The 21,322-nt window shown below is 36.7% G+C and overlaps 1 protein-coding gene across 3 annotated transcripts in view; it reads left to right on the forward strand.

Moving 5' to 3' along the window:
• LOC311430427 (uncharacterized protein) overlaps nt 1–21,322 on the forward strand; it is a 190,484-nt gene that overhangs the window by 3,186 nt on the left and 165,976 nt on the right. The window contains exons 1-3 of one of the 3 annotated variants that reach the window (XM_084506977.1): nt 712–809; nt 1,441–1,591; nt 12,099–12,231. The exons of the other annotated variants lie outside the window; for them this stretch is intronic. The gene's annotated coding sequence lies outside the window, so the exon portion shown is untranslated. Of the gene's footprint in view, nt 1–711; nt 810–1,440; nt 1,592–12,098; nt 12,232–21,322 lie in introns of those variants that run through there. 3 annotated transcript variants of the gene reach the window in all.

Here is a 21,322-nt window from a genome sequence, read left to right on the forward strand (position 1 = left end):
TTAATCAACATTTTTTACAAGATGATAAAGATTTTCTTCACTGATGAAGCAGCGAATAAAGCAAGTGAGTGTTTCACAAACTGAACAAATGTGAACATTGCTTGTGCTCATCTGCTTTTGTGCACTCTCCACGGAAGAGTACATGTATACTACTGTACTACTTCTAATTGCTGGCAGCAGCTCAGTTCCTCAGGGTGTTGGGGGCAGGAGGAAGGCTTGAAAATCAGCTGTAATTATCAGCTGCAGATGTGAGCACCCTTTATGTTACCTGGCAGGAACTGAGCTGCTGCCAACAGTTTAAGGGAGCTGATAGTTCACTAGCTCATGTAAATGTCTACTGCTAATAATTACAGTTGCTTCTGACTTCCCTGGCGGAAATGAGCTCCTTCTAGCTGTAATTCAGGGTAGTTTGGTTTTGTTGTTTTTTCTTGTTGCTTTACAGTAGCTTTATTTTTTTTTAATTAGGTTTTCCCCTACCTATTCATGACTCCCACCCTTTGAAGCTTCTTGCTACTTCATTAAGAGTTGCAATCATGTTAGGAGAGACACTGGTCTACGTCATTACTTCTGTTTAAAAAAAGTAAGTTGAGGTCAGGTGGCAGAATTACCAGAGCCTCTGTTATTGGTTGTTAGGTTATTCTACCAAATAATACTTTGTCTTGCCTAAAACCACTGCTACTTCTAAGGATTCACAAACCTGTGTTTGTGGCCTGGCAGTAAAAGAACGTACACTGATGAGTGCATGACTACTAGCATGGTTATGTCTGTTATTAGGGTGAAGATCTATTTAGCTGAAAAAGATTGGAGATGTATGTATTCCTATTTTAAATAATTTATGATGTATGCCTGTACTTCCAGCAAATAAACCTTATAATTTTTAGGTATTTTAGAGGAAAGTGATGAAGGAAGAGAGAACACTAAAAGTTCTAATTTTAAAATTAAATTTCAAAATGCAAACAACCAGGCTTGCACTTGTGGCTGTTTCTCCTTTTATTTCTTAATATCACTTGGTGGTATTTTAACTGAAGAAATGGAAGCTCAGGAGAAAAAAAATTGATATAGAATTGATATAGTCGTGTGGCTTTTAATTTAAAAAAATTCACCTAGATACTGCGTATTCATGACCACAGTAAAACAGCAGTCTAACTGCTCTTAATGCCACCTGTAATTGCTGGCAGCTCTCCATCATCCTGCCTGTGACAAAAATGCAGGCTCTGAATTAAGTAATACAATGGGATATGCACTAGATATCTAGCTACTGGTTTGCCAGTTACTTTTTATTAGTCATTTATTTCCTTTAGTTCCTAAAGAAAATGTCTGTTTCTGTGTAAGAAGCAATGGATAGCTATGAATGGAACAGAGTATTTTCTAATAACTGTGGAAAAATCAGGCAGGCAAGTATTGATTTTCCTGCTCAGATTTGTAGCTGTCTTTTTATAGGACGTAACCAAGCAGCAACTTCTGTAGTGGGACAAATGTAAAGGAGAAACTTGATTTACCAGCTACCTTTTAAACTCTAAAGAGATTCCGCTCAGCATTTTCAGTGGTGGAGAAAAGGATTTCCCAACAAAGTTTATCTTTGTCATGTAAGGTATGGTCAATCATTCTCTTAGCTACAACTCTTAGGCATTATGTGACTGCCAGCTTAACTCACTTCCAGTTGCCTTTTGTTCTCTTTTGACTTTGCCAAAGGCTGCCACTCTTCAGTTTTATTAAAACACCTCCAGGTGTAGCCTGTTCCAGCCTAGTTGAGTCAACTTTGGCTAGCTCCTGGTAAAAACAGATAGCACTTCTTTAAAAAGCAAATACCAGTAGTTAGTTTGCTCAGGTGAGTTTTACTATTGTCATGACTCATGCAATGTCTTTCATGCAGTACTGTGACAATTAATATTTTAATGCCTGTTCTTAAGTCTGTCCTTCTTTGGAGACCAAGCGTGTGTTAATTTAGCTCTGCTCTGCTTGTGCAACAAGAAAGTGATCCTCAAAATTGATTTTGAACGTGGATAAAAATACATTGAAGTTTTTCATGCTAGTTCAGCAAGCGTGCTTTGGCTGCACATGTTGGTTATTTAAAGCCTATGTGTGGAAACGGTGGCACATTATTGTTAGCAAAGCCACCGTATGTGTGGAAACAAGCAGCAAACACTGCTTGTTTTCCACATGATACACTAGAAAAAGTTGCTCTTGCATTCAAGGATTGAGTTAGAAAAGATTGCTTTAAACTTTTCAGAATTGTCACTCTGATGAGCTCAAAATAGCACCTTTTGTTGTGTAGCATGGCTCTGGAGTCCAGCTGTTAACCAGTCTTTTGCCCTGTCCTGCTCAGTGGCGGGTCAGTGTTGATAATTTCAGTGTTTGGACTCCTCTGGTTTTTGTGTATCCTTAAAGTAAACTAAAAAATCCTTTTAGTGGAAGTGTCATGCCTAGTGATGAATAATTGCTTAACATGATATACTGGCAAAACTCTGTTGTAATCCAGCACTCGGTTGTCTTATTTATATAATATTTTTCACTTTCAAGAAGTGTTACAGCTAATGGAGGTTATAGAAACACTGGATTTGATTAGTGTGCCAAGATTGAAGGCTGTCCTCTGCTTAGATAAGTTGGAGAGAAACTAATTTATCTGTATTCTACCAGTAGTACTGGGATGAAGCATACAAAGAGAGATAAAGTGGGTACATAAACTCCTTTCATAGGCTTCTCTCTCACTGCAGCAACAGAAGTGTTGACGTGTTGAAATGGTTTAGAGAAGCTTAGGCTGTATTGGCTTCTTAGGAATATGTTGCAAGGACAGAAATACAGCTTCTATATTGCTGCTCTCATCCTTTGAGAAATATTAAAATAATTTTAAGATAATGCAGATAACGCTATTTTTTTATTTTGCTGGTGTGTAAGAAAAGTTGGAAATGTATTCCCTTTAAATAGTCTCTATCCATAGGTTGTTGGAATAATTAATAAAACAGATATTGAAAAATACACCGAGCACTGGCTGAATGTGTTTTGAGACCACGCTGTGGGCACTAAGACAAATGCTGGATCAAAACTTGTAATGTAGCTGTATAGTATAACATCTATGTGCAAGCTTGCTTGTATATCTCCATGTGACAATGAAGTTTGAATTGCAAAAGCAGCAAAATGTGTAATGCTTTGAAGGGTACCTCATACATATAGCACATATTTTCCATATGGGCTGTGAATGGACAGAGTTGCTATTTACTCTGCAATTCTAATGCTAGGCTATACATTTTTTAAGTGTCTATTGTGGTATGTTTTTCAGTATTTGGGGGAGAGAGAGAAGGATAGTTGAGAGAAGTTGCTTTCTCTTTAACTTTGAACATGCTGAAATCCTATGCTTTCTCTTTAATTCCAGACACATGATACTTGTAAGCTGGATATAATGGCTTTGCCTTTTGAGCTGTGTTGGTCACTCCCCCCACACCCCTTTCTCCAGGAAACCTTTGTATTTGTCTTAACTTTTTGCTTCTGCAGGAGTAATGTTTGCACTGAACTGTACCTTTACAGTAAATGGTGGCACAGATTAAAAGGGCTTTTTCTTTTCCAATTGCAATGGCATCATTTATTATAAAACTGCGTATTTTATTCTCGCACTTGACCTAAATATTATCCAGGCTTCAAATAATCTTTGTGTTGGCCTAGGATCAGTGGTTTTGGATACTGGAGGTTGAGAAGGTGGAAAAAGGAATCATGTTGTTTTTTACCTGAGGGAAGCTGTGTCTTTTTTTTTTTTTTTTTTTTTTCTGGAACATTTGGATGCTTAATGAAATTATGAAAGACAACTATGTATGTAGTTACAGTTGCCACCTGGCCTTTTTAATGCTCTAACTTCTGTGCATTTTTAGTAGCATGCGTCTTGTTTGACTCAGAAGTGAGGTATTACAGAATTCTTCTGTATGCAGGATGATGTAGAACAACGCTAGTAGTAGGTATGTAGGTAAAATGATGCTTAATTCTTTTTCGTCCACTTGGAGAAAAACATTTAAATCCCATGTCTGGATAAATGCTGTGGAAAGTAAAAATGGTAGTGTACATAAGCAAAATAGGCCAAAGCAGTTAAGTGTGGGAAGAATTGTATGGATTGGTGCTGAAGGAGAGCCGAGAATGAGGCAAGCACACTCATGGCAGAACCAAAGATCTGTATTTTGTGGTTCTGTGCCTGTAGTAATTGCTCGTGCTGTCTGAGAGATGGTGTAGAACAGCAGAGCCTTGGTTTTATGTTACAAGGCTTAATTTTCAGTCATGGACTTACAGCGATGTTTTTGGCAACCTTGCTGTTTTCAGTTTTGGCAAAACCTGTTTCACCTTTCTCTGTAGTGCTAATTTGCATTGTGATTTATTCTGGTGTTTTATTAAATTGTATTACCGCATTTATATGCTGCTTATAATTTTCTCCTCATTGTTTATCCAAACTGTAAGTGTGTAAGCACAATCAGGAAAAGGACATAGTAAATAAAAGAATCAGGAGGAGTGGAAGAACACTACAAACAAGTTGAAAACCTGGGATGCCTCATAGGGCATAGGATTTAAGAGGACAGTTTGTAGACAAGAGGAAGCAGTGTATTTCTTAAGAAAAAACAGATAAATGGATGGAATTAAATCAGATAATAGATAATTTAGTGGTGTTACTGGGTAGAGAATAGTGTTACCAGATAGAGAACAGATTTTCTATTACACTGCTGGTTTGGAAAATGTAGAATATCTTTAGCTGGAACAAGTGATTCAAAACCTCTTCAGATTGTGATACCATGGTTGAAATTGCTTGGAGAGCCACTTTTCCTTTGTTATAAACCAAAGTGAGTTACGTGTGAAATCCCCCTAGTCCTCAACTACAGGTTTGTGAACATACACAGTTGCTTTACGGACCATAAGAGGCAGGTTGAAAAGTTTTATGGCTGTGGAGCCAGGATAAATAAATATTTCAGTTTTTAATTATACGTGATGTGTGTTAAGCCTGAGTAGATGGGACTCCTTCTTAACTCTAGCTGTTAACTTCTACAGCACAGCCAAGCAAATCTGACTCTAGGTGTCTTTTTGAGACAAATTGGTGCTCTCTGACAGTACAAGATCATAATCTTAAATAAATAAATAAATAGAGGCATTGCAGCTCTAATAAAATAGCTCAAAAATTGTTGGCTATGTGGGGAAATATGTCTTAAAAGTATACATTGCTGTAGCTAACTAGCAGAATTAATGCTGTAATGGTATGGTTTAGTGGGGATTGTTAGCGTTAGGTCAGAGGTTGGACTTGATGATCTTGAGGTCTCTTCCAACCTAGAAATTCTGTGATTCTGTGAAAATTTTGTAGCAGGAGTGTTCCACAATTTCAATCGCTCTTGTGCGGATGGTACTGCAGAAAGACTTGCTGATTTGAAAGTTTGGGGAGGGAGGAAGAAAGAAAAAATATATAAACTTTAATTTTCATTTTCTTAAAAAGGGAATTTATTTACAACAATTATTTACAAAAGTCCTTATAATAAATGCTGTTTTTAATTTTAGGAAGCTCTTGATCAGTGTCTTGGAAGCACTTGACAAGGGAAAAAATAATGTGATCATTTCTGAAATTAAATCCAGGATGTCTAGTGTATAAGGGCTTCTTATTTCATTAAAAATGTAGAAAAACAGTAAATAAGTACTTTAAAAGTCAGTTGTTAAATTCAGCATAGCCTGCTTCTTATTGAGCATTGAATCTTGGTATATTCATTTGAAACATTTAAAGAATAATTATTAGATGCATGTTTGTCGTGGTTTAACCCGGCTGGCAGCTAAACACCACGCAGCCGTTCGCTCACCCTCCCCCCTCCCTCTCTGGGACGGGGGAGAGAAATGGAAAGTGAAGCCCGTGAGTTGAGATAAAGACAGTTTAATAAGACAGGAAAATAATAATAACAAAAGTAATAATAACAATAATAATAATAATAATACAATGGTGATAATAGGAAAATAATAATAATATGTACAAACAAGTGATGCACAATGCAATTGCTCACCACCCGCTGACCGATGCCCAGCCTAACCCCGAGCAGTCCGGCCCCCTTCCCCCAGCTAGCCACCCCTATATATTGTTTAGCATGACGTCAGATGGTATGGAATACCCCTTTGGCTAGTTTGGGTCACCTGTCCTGGGTCTGTCCTCTCCCAGCTCTTACTGCACCCCCAGCCTGCCTGTTGGCAGGACAGAGCAAAAGGCTGAGATGTCCTTGGCTTGGTATAAGCACTGCTCTGCAACAATTAAAACATCGGGGTGTTATCAGCACTCTTCTCATCCTAAGCCAAAACACAGCATTCCACCAGCTACTAGGAAGAAAATTAATTCTGTTCTAACTGAAACCAGGACAATGTTTTCTAGACACTTGTTTTTTCTCAAGTCTAAAGCAAGTCTAATGCTTGGTTCTAAGGTATTTTATCTCTTTTGCTATGAAGCTGTTTGTGGCAGCACTTCAGTTATCAGACAGTTCTCTTCAGAGACTTACAGCTATTCGATAAACACTTTGCTCTGTTTGTAGACTCATACTGTGGTTTCTACCTAGGAGTGTTTGTTTCCTGATGAAATTGTGAAAACTAGGCGCTTACTAATTCCATAGAAAAACTTCACAGCTTAAAAGACCTTAACTTCATAATTTCTTGTTATTAAAACTGGAGATATTAATCAATATTAACATTTATTCCTTATTTTAAAACCAACCTATTTTTAACTGCAAAGGAATTAAGCTTTAGTGACATTCTGGTATACTTGTTTTAACCCTTAGGATGTGAAATCCTTATCCAATTTCCACTACAGTCAGTTTGAGCAAGTTGTTGCAGAATTATGGAAAGCATGGCTGAGGAATCATCTAAACTGTCAGATAAGTGTCACCCTGAGAAGGGTCAGCCTCCGTACTTTGTTAGCCAGTGTTTGTCTTGAGAAACCTCTAGTATTAAAAAGTGTAAGGCCTCCGGGCAGTTAACTGTAGTGTTTAAAGACATTGAGATAGTGCATCAAAAAAAGCTCTTTTTCTGCAGGCTTTCATATATTCACAGAAGGATCATGCAGTTAGATGAAGTCACTTGTGAGGAGAAGATGGGATGGTCCCGCATTTAGAAGCCACCATGTTCTGAACTCTCACTGAGCTCCCTTAGAGCAGAGAGGTCAATTGGTGATGATACAAGTTCACAGGTACTAAGCAAATTTTGCTCTGTACAAGGTGGGTGCATTGTGATCTGACATGATCGGTTTTCTTCTGCAAATTTTACATAATGGAAAACTAAAACTGGAAAAAAAGATGTTTAACATCCCTTAAAATCTAAAAGTGCTAAAACCTATTAATATTACCAAATTCTTCAGGGATTGCTTGTGTGGAAATGCCCAAAAAAGAGGTCTCACCAGAAATGGTCCCCACTGATGAGAGTTACAACTTTAAAGTGAAAAACTGAAAACTTCAGGCTATGATTATAAAAATACGTTTACTTGCTCTAGGCTGCTGGCTTCCTAGCTGGATTGCATGCCAGGAAAGCATCCAGATGCATATACTCTTCACAAGAAGAAAAAAAAATAATATTGAAAACCTGTTTTACTGCTGAGCAACAGCTTCCATGGAAGTATCTTGACTAGGTTTATCTCAAACATAAGAAAATAGAAACTAATTTACATTTATTCCTGATGCATCCAGAGTTAGTCATTAGATTTTTTTTTTTTTTTTCTGAAATCATCAGTGTACATAACAGGAGAGCAGTCGGTATAATAGATTTCCTGTACAGAATCCAATCTCTGTATGTTAATCTTGGATCTGCTGGCTAACACAAAGTGTATTTAGTAATAAAGCCTGCCAATTCTCTTCCCTTCTGCTCTTCCCCTCTCGGCAGATTACCAGATTTGTTTGATTTCTTGGGTCTTTTTGTTAACTTTCTTGCCAAAGAATTTGCTTTGATTGAACTTGCTGGAAAGAGGAAAAAGCTGAAGATTGAGTTTCATGTTCCTCTTTGTCATTAACAGTGCTGGTATTCTCTGCTTAAGGCAATAACCACAGTGCACCGTTGTATTACTTGTGCTGAGCACTGTGACTAGTCCAGAGATGCGGCATTCAAGATACGGTCCTGGTCTGGATGATGTGGGGCATCATGTGTAATATGTTCCAGCTATGGTGATATCCTTCTTCAGATCTGCTTTTCTCAGGTAATTTGAGGTGTGGTCATAAAAAATCTGTCCACAGAGAATGTGTGATCCATCCTTTCAGGTGAAGCACAAGGCATCTCAGTGAGAGACAGTGCAGCAAAGTGGAGTGCAAGCATGAGAGCCAAAGCTAAGGGTGTGATTATTGTTCAGTTTTGAAGCCTGCTCTTGGCTTCAAAATGTAAAATGAAATTTTACATGCCATTTCAAAAAATTCTTTGCTCAAAAGTGTGTTGAGAAGGGTAATGCCTTGTAGCAGACCAGCTGATGAGACTGGAAAAAAAAAAAAAAAAACACAACTGAGATTTTAGACGCACCAGCTCTTTTTCAGGCCTGCAATAGAAATGGATGTCTGCCTGAAATGTTTTTCACCTTGCCCGGTCATATCAGTTTTTACTGATCACTACAAATTTCACCTGTCCAATATTGTAACCACTGCCCACAGTGGTTACAATAACAGTATTGCTGCAATGTGTGCAGCGTGCGGCTTCAACTGCTCTTGCCTGCATTAAAATTCTACAGAAGTTTTTTCACCCCTCTTCTTTGCCTGATTGAATAAAATCCTTTCCTTGTAAACCTTTTTTTTTTTTTTTAATTATTTAAGGGGGAAGAGGGGGGCACTACAACAACAACAGCAAAACAACAACAAGAAAAAGCCCAGACAAAAGAGAGCTTTTGAGACAACCAGCAGGCCTGTACACTTTGCAGTCTTCCAGGAGGAGTGTTGCCAGCTGTGAGCTGCTTCTTTGTGTTGTCTTTAAAGCAGGGTACATACACATGCTCCACTTCGCCAGACTTAAGGTTGGGAGCAAAAGGATGTTTTGTGTCATTGCTGTGTCCAAACTAGAGCTTGCTTGTCTGTCTTTCCTATTATAAATAGGAATGGATGAATATGTTTTGCCTAATTTCAAATCCACTTAAAGTTCATGGGTTTGAAATTAAAAACAGAACTCAAATCTTATAAGGTTTGTGTTCTGTTAGGAGCTGGTCTTTTGCCAGTACATGCCTATTCATTTAACTTTTATCCCTGGAATCAAATACATATCAGTTTGCTATACTAGGTCGTTTATACTTCGTTACATTCTCTTCCTTACCTTCTTCTGTCTGTTTCATTGGCATAAATTTGTTCCTTTTTACAAAGTTGTAGCATAGGTGTTCAGTCTCATGAAAATAAGACTTCTGCTTTGCCTCTTCTGTTTTTCACTGTTTCATGTTTAGTTCACAATGTGTACCTTCTGGCCTACTCCTCTGTAATAATACATCCAAGGTAGTAAATGAAGGATTAAATCTGCACTAGATAAAGGCAGTATTTTAGATGCTATATAGAATTCACAGATTAAGTTTACTTTATCCCCTATGGCAGCTGCTCCAGACCAAGAGGTAAAGTAATCCTGGAAGTTGTACAGAACAGCGGGCAAATGGATCTTTCTTAGTGCAAAAATGATTCTATTTAAAAATAAAGCTTTGATCTGTATTGCCTATAATGCAAATTTCATCCTCACTGGCTTGCATTATGCAAGTGCCTGGAATCCCGTGCAACCCTGGTGCAGAAGATAATGGAAGTCTGATATGTTGACAGCACATCATCTGCAGTATTGTTTTTTTTATAGGTTAACTTAATAGTAGTTTGTTGATCCCATGTAGGTTCACTTGCTTATTTTTTTCCCCCTGATATTTGTAACTATTAAAAAAGTAAGTCATGGAGGTTTATATACACATGCGTATATATATAATTTGTTGTTGACATATTGTAATTGTTTTAGCAGATATTTTAAGAGGGGATTATTAATTTATTAAAGTATATCTATGCTTTCCTTTTGTGAGGAGAAAAAGCGTTTATTCTTCAGTATTTTATTCTGTGATTATGTGAACCTGCTGTGATTATAGCAATTCATAGCAATTCACTTAAGTATAATCTCTTTGTTCAGAGATTATCTGCAAATCTAATGCAATTTTCTTGTTTGTTTTTTATAGACATCTGATGAAAAGCCTATAAATATCTCTTGATCCATCTTGTTTCTGCTGATAATATGTAAAATAGAGGTTATTTGAATTGTGGATTTCATGACATACATATGCTCTCTGAGTCTGAGTGCAGGAGATAGGGATTTTAATATCAGTGCTTGTGATTATTACCTTTAATATGTTTTCAGTGAATATTCTGTGGTGTTTACTTAGCAATTGCTTTTTGAGTAAATAAGCTTGCCATAACTCACTAGAGTTTCTCAGAAAGCATTGCTTAGCACATGCATGTGACTATACTTCTTAAACTGATGTGTTAATTATAAAGGTATCTTTTCTAGATTAAAGAACCATAATGTCATAAACTTTTTTTGTACTGGATCTGCATTGGGTAAGGAGTTTATTGTTGGTACCCTTCTCTACTTTTAAAAAGGGATCATAATATACTATTATATTTCAATGTAGGAAGCTAATGAAAGGTGATTCTGCTTTTCTTAAAAAAAAAAAAAAAGCAACTTATTTTTTAACAGGGTTGACAATTTCATCATTAGAAGATTCATACTTTTATTTTCATTTTAAGCTTTTGATAATTTTGTGTATAGTTGCTTTGTAGATATTTTTACTGTCACAAGTAGCAGTATCAAAGTATGTGCAGAGCAGGAGTTTTAAACAATGGAATTGATCAACGTTCACCAACGCTTCCACTGGGGTTTTCAGTTGCTGTATTTCAGATGAAAAATATGCAATTGGAGATTGTCTTATCAGCTTATCCTGATTTTTCTGAAACTTGTGTAGTTTAAGACAAAGAAGTGTTGGTAGGAGCAACAACTTAAAAAAACAAACAAACAAAAAAAAACAAACAAAACAACTCTAACACTCTTCCGTTTGTGTTTGATGGTTTTCTGCTTTAGCTGTAATTGTTGCTCATGTCCTGTTCTTTCTTTTTTCTTTCCCAGTGGGCAATGCACCGCAGGAGGTCTGCAAATCACAAATCGAGCTCTGAATTTTAGGGAAGGAAAGGTTAAATGGTACTGTTGTGAGGTTTAGACATTGGTACCACCAACAGCAGTTCTTCTCAAGAAAGATTTAGAATTTCACCTTGTTTCGTTTAAGTCCTTAGGATCAAAATTTGGTTATAGTTACTGAGTTTAAAAAACAGATTTCTAATGCGAACTGTCCTTCGTGATCCTGCCAGCTGTTCTGTACTTCAGTCTGTGCAACTGATTATAGTCAGTACATGTTATAAATCACATTATTTGTCCTTTGCCAACTTTGCCCCCCCCTCTTAAGAAAGAACCTGCCAGTCTGAATCTTAAATGGCCCTCTGTGGAGAATAGAAAACTTAGGGGAGCTTGAGAAAGGGGGGCCTTTGCTGATCTTCTCACCCATTCCCTAAAACAGAAGAAGAATCTGTAAAGATAGGAACCACTGCAGAAGCTGGAGGCTTTCGCCAGCTGGTGTTTATTTTAAAGATGGTTCTTGATTTCAGTGTGCAAGAATGAGCATGATGCATATGGAACTGGGATGAAGTTCATCTCTCTTTAAATTACAATTAAATAAGCAATTTCAATCACAAATTTCGTGTCACCCTGGCTATAATCTACCCATTCACTTTACAAAATAAAGGAGGCAGCTGATTAAATTTAGCCAGCATGTTTTTATGCCTGCTGTCTAGACAATTGGCTTGGTTCCCATTCCTCCGGCCTTAGCTCTCTTTCTTGGTTGTAGGCCCACTGGGCCACTTAACCATTCTGCTGCTGGTTGAGCTGTGTGTTCCTGAGGGTGCTACGGAGCATGCAGGGATGGCTTCTTTTTTTTCCTCACAGGTGGAGAATGTGCTACTAGTAAATAAGTATGTAGTTTTTGCTAAAACAGAGTCTGTTAGTCTGTGTGAAAATTTATCAACTCCAGAATTAGCCGTCCTATCTTTGCTCCTAGAACTTAAATGAGCCTTTTTTCCTTATTCCTGCAGAGATGGTGCATGTATTCTTCTATCAGCTCCTTCCAACTTTATTTTCTATATACATATAAAGTCAGCAAAACAAAGAAAAAAGCCCTGAAAACAAAACGAAGTGAAAAACCACCAGATTCCAGCTCTTTTTGTGGTACTATTATTATTTCTTGTGTATGATTTCCAAGTTAGAGCTGGGGAATGATGTATTTTGCCACAGGATAAATTGGAGTCAAATTGAGTCATTGATAGAGCATCAATACAGATGATCTGATTTTCATCCCTTTGAAGTTACATGGATTTGTTTAAATAATCTGTAGTAGCCAATTGTTTAATCCTTTTTGGGTCTGATATCCTTATTCTTTTCATCTGTGTTTGTGTGTTGTTTTTTTGTTTTTTGTTTTTTTTTTTTTGTTTGTTTGTTTTTTAATTGATTTTTCTTCTGTTGTTTGTTTGATTGGTTGCCTTCTTGTTTTATTTATTTATTTTTTTTAATCCACACCACCAGCACAAGGCTGGGCAGATACCGTTTGTTCTGTAATTTAAATTTACTGTACCTGCTACTATTTTCCTATCTGAATGTGGCAACCTCGTGGCAATGACATAAAACTTTCCTCAGAAATTCTTTTTCCTTGTTATTGATTCTGTGGGACTCCCACTAATTCTGCAGGATGATTTGTGCTTTCCCCAGATCAGATAAGCATGTCATTTTGTCATACCTGTTTCAGAGTGAGTTCCTCTGAAAACTGTGTTTAAATCTTCAGTGATGTGATAGCCTTTTCTGTGCTTTTCTCACAGTTGCCTGCTTTCATAATGTTTGGCCTTACAAATACTCTGAAATAGCACCATTTTTTTTGCACCACAATTGAATTGCACAAAATATACCATTTTTCTTCGGTAAGCATTTTAATTCTTTTCAATGTAAGTGTCATAGCTATTCTTTATATTCTTTCTTAGGAAGGCAAAAGTTAGTTAATATATTTCAGGTGCACACTGGCTTCCTTAAATAAAGGAGATAGCCTGTATTTTGCCCCTCTCCCCCTTTTTGCTTTCAATCCAAGTTGGATACGTGCTTCTGTAGAGGTTGTTCTTTGACTCCTGTTAATAAATAGAAGGTGTTGTGTGTGGTTTCTGGATATTTTTTGCAAATTGTATAGGTTCAATTTTACACAATGGAAAGGAAACACTGACATTAGCCTCTAATTCCAAAGAAGGATTAATACAGCAAGGAAGACAATATCGTCTCCAAAATCTATTTTTGTCTTTCCCTCCACTTTGCTCTAAAGCTTCCAGACCTTCCCCCAGACCCATCCTGCCTGGCTTCCTGTTGCAAATGTGAGGAAACATTTGCACATATCCTTACAGAGAAGCTTTGCTTCTTTGTTGGTCATTGTTCATAATTTTCATGGCATTACTTGTGGGTTAGACACCCTTGCCTCTCCTCCACCCTCCTTCCCCACCCCCCCCACCCCCCCCAAAAAAAAAAAAAAAAAAAAAAAAATTGCTGCAACAAAAGGAGAGTTTCCAATTAATTGGGGCTTTTTTGGCTTCAAGGGTTAGCACGGGTTTACTGCCCGTGAGAATAATGTTTAACACTGTATCATGAGTGAGGGGGAAAAAAAAGTTACTCTTGCACCAAATTGCATATTGTGTTGTGTGAGAGATTCCACATGTTGTTACTTCATACAAATGTTTTCTCCCAAGAAGCAGAACAAAGTATGATATTCAAAAGAACATAACAATAAAACATATGGATTAAAAAACAAAACAAAACTGTCAGCTCAAATGAGTAGTATCGTTCTTTAACTTGCCTCCAGTGGGTCTGAGATGTTCGTAGGCTGTTTTAAAATATGAGGAGTTCATTCTAGGACAAAGGTTTTCTGTTTTTTACGTCTTCCTGTGTAAATCATTGAGGGGAGGGGGAAGAGAAAAAAAGGGGTAGAATTATGCTCTGAGCACTGATGCCCTTGCATTTTTGGCATTATGCCTTCTTACTGTTTTATTGTCTATTTTGGCTGAACTTGAAGTTCCAACTGTGCTCCCTGCCAAAAAGGAAGGAGAAAAAAAAAAAAAAAGGCAGGTCCTTTAAGGATACTGAAAAATGAAGCCAGTTTTTGAATCCGCCACGTCCTGTAAGCAAATAAAAATGAATCTCTATGGAGCTCAGACGTTACTTCCTGTTCTCCTTTAGATTCCAAGCAGGAATGGAGCAATTTTTCTCTGCATCCAAAAAAAGGAGGGGGAGAAATAGAGGGCTTCAAAGCAACACAGAAGAAGTCTTCGAGAGCCTTCTATGCAGTTAACTTTTAAAATATGTGTAAAAAGTCTTACGCCAGAAGTGGTGTATGTCTGTGCTTAGAAAAACGTCCAGCAAATCCCCACCCCCAGCACTCATTTATTATAAAACAGTGGACATATTAAAACTACACATGATTTTTGTTGAATATTTCACTTTGCTACTGGTTTTGTAATCATTGCTATTATGCTTGTAAATGGTTTGGTATTAATAGCATATAGTAATTTCTTAAAGCATATGAAAGGAATCAAGATCCTACTTGAGGTTTCCTGAGAAGGCCAAAATGAGAGGGGGAGGAGAGAAAGATATGCTGTTTCCAGATAAACTAACTAGGATTTTGATACAGTAATCTGTATGTTGTGACAGCCAGTTCCATGGGTGAGGTAAAAGTTTCAGTTTTTAGGCACTTCTACTTTCCTAACTTTTGAATGAATGAATAAAATATTCTGACATAGGAGATAAACTGTTAAAACAAAGTAGACTTCTGGATTTTTGCCACTGTGAAATTAGGAGTAACTGTAACCGAAGCAGACTAGCCAAGCTTCAAATTCACTGCGGACAAATGTTCTTTGTGCATAATTCTGGAGGAAACTATTTTTGGTAGTGAATGAATATATGTAATCATTAACACATGACGGGGCCACTGTAAAGGCATAAGGCTGAACCATGAATGTTTCCAGCACCCAAGAGGTGCTTTTGTGTTTTATTTAATAAACTGTTTGGAATGTGCTATTAGTTTTTTTTTTTTTTTTCTTATTAACAAAGCAACTTTAAAATATTTTTTTAGAAGAAACAAATAAATTCTTTTCCTCGAAGGAGACAAAATGATGTATCTCAAAAAATAAAAAAAAAAATTGCAGTGAATTAGAGGAAAGAATACAGAGGAAAAATTACTTGAGATCCCTAAACATCCTAGAACAGATAGGCAGTTGTCAATGTGTATGTTTACTTGCGCTTGTCTAGGAAACAACTGTTTTTCTGGATGTTAGTAGAAATTATTATTATTTTTAATAGGGGGTTAAATCCCATCATGCTTCTTGCTGACATGTGATTTGATTTTTTTTTTTTTTTTAAATCAAAAGAGTACAAAGAGAAACAGGAGACTTGTCAGCATCTGATCACAGTAGTTTTCTGAAAGTAACTTCTAGCACTGCCATGACTGTAACCTGTCTGAGCTTCTGGCCTCAATTTCGAGGGCTTAGAAGTAATAGGGAAAGGAAGAAATAACTGAATTGATGCCCAGAAGATTGCTAGGTGGCATTGAAAGCAATCTGCCCGCTGGACCCAATTTGAGGTTAGCCTCACTTCTTGGCTGATGAAAGAATGTTGTAGGTTACCTAGGTGCTCTCTGTGTTCTCTGTTGCATGGACACTTGGGTAAAAGCTTTATTCTGTCCCTTTAATGTATATTGTGGCATATTTACCGTAGGGTGGCAGGTCATGCACACTGGCAGAGACTAGACCTATAAGAATGCACTGTATCTGTAGAGCAGTTGAAAGATTTAGGAGATCATCATGCCCTATCCCACATTCCACTTCCCAGTTGGTCCTCATTCAAATTGTCAGTAAACTAGGTGAAATCCCTAGTTCCATGGAAGTCAATGGGCATTTTATCTTACTAAAATTGATGATGTGCATACCTTGATTGATGATATAAGCCTGCGTTCCTTTATCTCTGACAGGAAATAAGGAAGTTTATAACCTTATGTGTATAGACTTCTTACTTTTTTTTTTTTTTTTTTTTTTTTTTTTAAGGTTGAACTCATAAGGGTTATACAAACCGTAACTAGTGGGAATAAGATTTACTTCTATGGAGTATTAAATCTGAGCTTTACATCTGGAAGCATTTATGGGATCAGACACTATCTGGGACTACAACTCAACCAAGGTACACAATGGGAAACAAAGAAAATGGCACTAGTAATTCAGAACATTTTTTTTTTAATGATTTTTTAAAATTATTTTCCACATTGAGGTTTGGTATAACACCATTTTTACCTGTAACGCTCATTTTAGCCATTCCATTGTCTGACTTTTCTTTAATCTTTTGTACCATTTTGGTCGGTGATTCTTGACTGATTCCATTAAAACACAATAATCAGGGTTTTAACACATCACATCTTCCATATACCACATAAATGTTGCGGTAGTTCTCTCTGATTTTAAAATGTACATTTCCAGACCACATACTGCAGCGCTGTTGTATTAGACTTAGGATGTGTTGTGCAATTTCAAAGAAAAATGTTTTCAAAACAAATAGTGCCCCAAATCTCTGTTTTAACCTGATTTCCTAAGGAGATATGAGTTACTCAGCTATGCAATGTCTGCCTTTCTCATCCCTGTTAATGACCTCTGAACTGATTACCTGGTTTTAACCCAATTTGAGAGAGGTGGCTGTTTTGATGCTGCTTTTTGACACAAAGCCCCCTCAGTATACTGCCTACAGTCTTGTGCGGTCCTGTAGCATCAGAGATGCAAAATGTTCTATTAAAGGTACAATGTAGGCTGGTGCTTGCCAGTAAGTAGGTATAGCAAAAATAATGTGTGGTTATATTGTACTGGGGTGAAGAGAAGCATGGTCTATTCCTGATGAACTGAAATTGTTAAGTAACTATATGCTTAAGTTGGGCAAGCTTTTAGTAGAAATTTGGGAAAAAAAAAAAAAATCTGAATAAAGAATTACAGAATCCCAGAGCAGAAGAGAGCTTGTATTGTTATCCTCACTGTGTGTGAGCTCAGCCCGTATTAGACACAACAACAAAAAAAAATCTTTCTTGTAGCTGTAATGCCTCTCCTGGAGATTGTTTGGTGTAGGAAAAGGGATGTAGTCATGCTGCAGCCTTCTGCAGACACAAGTAGATAGAGAACGTCCCTAGATCAATTGCTAATTTAGCTTTTTCATTTGGTTCTTGTTTCTTTATAGATCTGTAAGCCAACAAATTGCTCAACTAAGTTTTCTGAGTGTATCTTTCAAAAATAAAAATGTAAAGATATTCTTGAGTAAGAATAAATTTAAGATGCAAATTCTACTTCTGTGAAAACATAGGATACCTTTAACATAAACTATTTTTTCTTTCTTTTTTGTGTCTCAACACGTCTGTCTGATTTTATAATTCTTTATATTGGAAACTTAGCAATCAGTAGCAACCAAAAAAGTGGATTTAATCACAGCTTACTGACTGTGTTTTCTGTGACACATTTCCATTTGTAGTTCCAGAATTGATTCTGTTCTTATCCTTGCTATTTATTTCTATCACCTGTTCCCCCAGATTTCATATTTTAACCCAAAATGTTAAAATGATGAGAGTGGGAATGGAGGGCATCATAACCTCTTCAGGGATGAATCAATTGAGGTTGAATGAGCCTTTCTTCTCAGTCTTCTCAGGAGTGTAGATTATCACTTAAAGGACAAGGTAAATCTAGTGGGTCAAAAGGTGCACCTTACATGGACCTAACCACTCATCTTCCTAGAATCAGGACAGTTTCCCCCAAAGATGTTTCACATTGTCCTGCTGGCATGTCCAGTGAGGTGTTTAAATCTGGTTTTGCAGAGTGAGAGGTCTTGTAATAGTAGACTTCTTGTGGGGCGTTGAGTCTGGAGAGAAGAAAATGAAAATCAATGCACAGAAAGGAAAGGAGAAAATGATACAGGAATCAGGGACAGCCCTAAATCACTGCAACAGGTCCTGTGGAAAAAGATATTTTAGAAGTATCCGTTGGAAGGACTGTGTACTTTGGCCCTGATGAGGATGGATGTTTGATGGCAAGCTGAGGGGAAGCAAAGCATGCCCTTGAGTTTGGCATTCAGAAAGACTAATGATTTATGACTTCAGCTATGTCCTACACCTTTCAACAGAAAGATCATATTTCGTTATTGGTGTCACCAGTACAAATTCCCTGCTTTCAATTAAAGAGGTGTATTATTTAATGAAACCAGTCCAGCAGCAGCCACATATCCTGCTCATTTGTACTGCTGATTGTGACATGTTTATGAAAAGGGAAAATCTGTACTTAAAATGATCCAATTTTTTGACAAAATAATGTTTGATGCAATCCAAGAAACAATTATTGCATAAGGTTATTGGGCTTTGCATAGATCTGACAGTGATTGCAATTCCAGTCCTCACAGTGGCAGAAACCTCAATACTCAGCTCTTTCTCATTTCATCTGTTGGATATAAAGGGACTATAGTAGCTTTGAAACTGCATTGGGACGTGGAGACCTTATGCAGTGAATTTAGTAAGCATATTTTTTCTATTGTGGGTACAAGTAGACACACTGTGTTTCACATTCTTTCCATGCTGGACTTAACCTACTGCTGATTCTGAACAATCTAAGATTTTTTCTGTAATGTTTCACGTTTTATTTATATCTGTCTGATTTTTTTTCCTTCTGCTGCATACTTACTAAATGATAATGCAGTAGTTCACTGCAATTTTGACAACAGATGAACAGTGATAGCTGTTCTTCTGAAGAAGTAATGGAGGGAAAGATAGTTTATTTATTTGCTTAGAGACTAAAGTCAAAGATGTAAGGTTCTGTGGAGAAATATTTGAAAATAAAGGCTGAAGTGAACTGATAGTAAATAGTTACAGAAAATTGCGCTGATTGCTCTGGAGGAATTTAAGTTCCGGTTCCTGCTGCAGCAGGGCTATGTGCAAGTTGGCTGCCACTGACACAGTCAAAGTTTGATTCTGTGCTGAAGTCTCAAGTGTTCCTTATTTTGCAGAATTACTTATGTCATGAGTAAGGTAATTAATGCAACCTCTTAATAATAGCTGTTCTTCCTTAAATTCAATTCTACTGTGTCTTATGTACATGGATGGTGACGAGGTGAAATGAGTAATCTGTTTGTATGGGTATCTGTACAGCTCTGGTATTAGAAACATCTTATTGAAACAGTAAGTGGATACATTCTGTGTGAAGGTTTGTTAATGGCTAGGATTTGGGGTTATTACAGCTTAAGATCTTCAATGTAATAAAAAATTGATGGTGCCTTTGGGAAGGTTGTCAGCTGTGATATTTAGTATTCTGTTTCTCTTGTACCCCAGTGGGAATATGATACTCTTATAAATCAGGTTAACTATATCAAGAGGTTTGGAATTAACTATGATGTCATAGTGCCTAAGAAGTGCTAAACTGAAACAAATCATGCACAAATCCTTATCACAAATCCTACTTAATCCTTTTTATATTGCTTGTTATAAACAGACATGTATCACCATATACACAGATTATACATAATTAAATATTATATATATTCCCCTATAGAGAAAACTTAGTCAGCAGGGGATTCAGTGTGACTTTTACCACAAATATCTCTAATTACAACTTGGTGAGTACAACATGAATCAGCCAACATTTTCTTATGTAAAAACTAAGAATTTGCTTTGATGTTCATGACCATTTATTAGTTTTCTGAAGGTATCTGTAAAATCAATATTTGGGTTATGAAAACCCTGATGAAATGAGGGAATAATTTCACTAGTATTTGAGCTGGTATGCTTTCTGATCAAAGGCTTTTTTTTTTTTTTTCTGAAGAGTTTGGGTTCAATATGAAGTCTTTACTTGTGTGTTAAGTTGCTGTATTTTTAATTTAAATTTGGCATAGAATCAGAGAATACAGAAGAATAATTGTGTATCCAAGGTGACCAGTCATCACAAACAGTATATAAGCATACTAAAAACTGATAGTTAACAGAACTAAAAACCCAGAAACCCAAGATGGAACAAGGGAAAAGAGCTTATCACTCTTGCTTATTAGCAAACAAGATCTTTAGTCATTTTGGGTCCAATAGACCTAAATTGACAATATACCCTTTGGGGACTTTTCCTTCTATTTCTGTACAAAACTATCCATAATCTCTTATCAAATCAGCACTCTATTTATGGGATGCCTTTCCTGCTAGCAAGTGTCTGATTGACCTTTCTGAGCTAAGAGAGTTGTAAAGAGAGTTCCTCCTCTCTGCCTATGTACTACCAATACCCTGGAGCTTTTCAGTCTATATTTCACTATTTAGTCTGTAAGATTTCCTAAGGAAAAAATTACCAAATAGTTGTTATGAAATGGCTTTATAAGGATGTATATTTTATTTCTCAAAGAAGTAATATGCACCAACTCCTGGTGTGCAGGATTCATGCAAACCAGAAAAACTTACTTTATATTGTTATATATATATTTTGGAGGCTAATGCATTCAGCTTGTGTGTGCTTTTCTGTGGACTTGTGCAGCTTGTATGCAGCTTGTGTATGTAGGCTGTGGACTGTACGCAAATTTAAAATCATGTATAGTCTGCAAAATACTGTGATTATGCAACAACAGTGCCGGAATCTTCTGGAAATTAGGGCATATTTTGTAACATTTTTAAATTTTAAAATGCCTATTTTACTTCCATAATAAATGACTAATATTATTTCATTTACTGTCTCCTACATCCTTTGATACTGTCTTGTTCTTGGTAATGTAATTGCATATGACAGATTTCCTGTCTTCGGCTGAAACATGGAGAGGAAGGGCATTTATGTGACCACTCAGAAATACTAATACTGTCCCAAAGAAGTTGTAGATCATCACCATTAGATCATCAAGTTGACATGCTTCATTGTATTTTATACACAGTAATTACTAAGTTAAAAATATTAACATTTACTGTTGTTTGTGAACTTGAAGTCTAGTAAGAACTGAAGAAACCAGTGATTTGTTTAATTCTTCCATTAAAAGCAGAGCTGTTCTCCACAACCCTGCCCATTTAAGATCAGAGAGCAGTATTTTAACAGCTGCTCTTTTGTGTTTTATATGACAGTAGCAGGTTTTCATGTTCCTCTTGCCCAAGAAGGGAGAAAATCAGCATGGAATTCCAGTGGCTAAATCACTTTCTGTAGTTGCAGTTAAATGGTTTATTTCCTTCATATTTTGTTCAGTAGCAATCATGTTGATTTAAGTGCTGTCT

The sequence above is a fragment of the Aythya ferina genome (genome assembly GCF_964211825.1).
Source record: "Aythya ferina genome assembly, chromosome: 1".
NCBI classification, from domain to species: Eukaryota; Metazoa; Chordata; class Aves; order Anseriformes; family Anatidae; genus Aythya; species Aythya ferina.